The 1999-nt window shown below is 53.5% G+C and overlaps 1 long non-coding RNA gene across 1 annotated transcript; it reads left to right on the plus strand.

The window, feature by feature from the left end:
- The first annotated feature begins 369 nt into the window (after nucleotides 1-369).
- Nucleotides 370-1138, plus strand: LOC108804009. Its single transcript, XR_001942320.1, has 3 exons — nucleotides 370-399; nucleotides 719-828; nucleotides 1089-1138. It is a non-coding gene; the product is annotated as an uncharacterized LOC108804009 (long non-coding RNA).
- The last annotated feature ends 861 nt before the right edge of the window (nucleotides 1139-1999 follow it).

Below are 1999 nucleotides of genomic sequence, written 5' to 3' on the forward strand. Positions count from 1 at the left end.
GATGGAGGATTTAGGTAACATACTGCATATGGGCCGGTGTAGTTAGGGGAAGCAGCAACCAATCTGATTATGTTACGAGCGCCTCTGCACAGCGCAGTCTTATCTCTGACTTATCATTGTGGTCATTCTCATCCGTCTTTCAGATGCATTACTCGCCGACCTTCAGGTGACGTCTCCCACTCGCTGTCCAGTGTTACTGACCGATGCTCAGGAACGAGTGGAGGGCTGTGAGCAGCAGCGCCCTCCTCCACCACCATACGACCCAAAGGTAGTCAGCGCCTCGGCTGAAGAAGTGGCCTGATGATGGTCTGAGATACTGACCGTCTTCCTCTTCTTACAGACCGCACTCCAATATCCCCACGCCGACACGTCCGCAAATGACAAATCTCACCTGTACAGGTACGAAAGCCAAAATGTGTCCTCCCCCGTGGTGTCCTCCCTGTGGTGTCCTCCCTGTGGTGTCCTCCCTGTGGTGTCCTTCCCCGTGGTGTCCTCCCTGTGGTGTCCTCCCCCGTGGTGTCCTTCCCCGTGGTGTCCTCCCCGTGGTGTCCTCCCCCGTGGTGTCCTCCCCCGTGGTGTCCTCCCCGTGGTGTCCTCCCCGTGGTGTCCTCCCCGTGGTGTCCTCCCCGTGGTGTCCTCCCCCCGTGGTGTCCTCCCCCGTGGTGTCCTCCTGCGGAATATCTGCTTCTCCAGTATTTGATGTGTTTCCTGTCTGTAGCACGGTGAAGAAGTATGGCGCACCATCGGTCTCCCCGGCAGTTGGTGGAGGATTGTGTGAGCTGGACCGCTTGCTGAATGAGCTCAATGCTACTCAGTTCAATATCACCGGTATGAATGCTTCTCTCCTATACTATGCCATGCATGTTCCCACTGAGCACCCTCAGCACTGGCATCACCCTCTGTCCTTTATCACCCTCTGTCCTTTATCACCCTCTCCCCTGTATCACCCTCTGTCCTTTATCATTCATCAAGTATCCATCATCTTCTATCACTCATCATGTCTCTGTTATGTGCTGAGCTTCCCTCCTCCTTTCGTGTCCGTTTCATGTTCTTTATCTTTCTGACAATTCTGTGTCCTGGTTTCCCAGATGAGATCATGTCCCAGTTTCCTCCAAGTGATAAAGACGTGACAGACAGAAGGTGAGGTGTGTGAGTGCTGCTCGGGTTACACACTCTGTACTGCTCGGGTTACACACTCTGTACTGCTCGGGTTACACACTCTGTACTGCTCGGGTTACACACTCTGTGCTGCTCGGGTTACACATTCTGTGCTGCTCGGGTTACACACTCTGTACTGTTCGGGTTACACACTCTGTACTGTTCGGGTTACACATTCTATACGGCTCGGGTTACACACTCTGTACTGCTCGGGTTACACACTCTGTACTGCTCGGGTTACACACTCTGTACTGCTCGGGGTACACACTCTGTACTGCTCGGGTTACACACTCTGTACTGCTCGGGTTACACACTCTGTACTGCTCGGGTTACACACTCTGTACTGCTCGGGTTACACACTCTGTACTGCTCGGGTTACACACTCTGTACTGCTCGGGTTACACACTCTGTACTGCTCGGGTTACACACTCTGTACTGCTCGGGTTACACACTCTGTACTGCTCGGGTTACACACTCTGTACTGCTCGGGTTACACACTCTGTACTGCTCGGGTTACACACTCTGTACTGCTCGGGTTACACACTCTGTACTGCTCGGGTTACACACTCTGTACGGCTCGGGTTACACACTCTGTACTGCTCGGGTTACACACTCTGTACTGCTCGGGTTACACACTCTGTACTGCTCGGGTTACACACTCTGTACTGCTCGGGTTACACACTCTGTACTGCTCGGGTTACACACTCTGTACTGCTCGGGTTACACACTCTGTACTGCTCGGGTTACACACTCTGTACTGCTCGGGTTACACACTCTGTACTGCTCGGGTTACACACTCTGTACTGCTCGGGTTACACACTCTGTACTGCTCGGGTTACAC

Source organism: Nanorana parkeri, unplaced genomic scaffold (assembly GCF_000935625.1).
Source record: "Nanorana parkeri isolate BGI_ZX_2015 unplaced genomic scaffold, ASM93562v1 scaffold4738, whole genome shotgun sequence".
NCBI lineage: Eukaryota > Metazoa > Chordata > Amphibia > Anura > Dicroglossidae > Nanorana > Nanorana parkeri.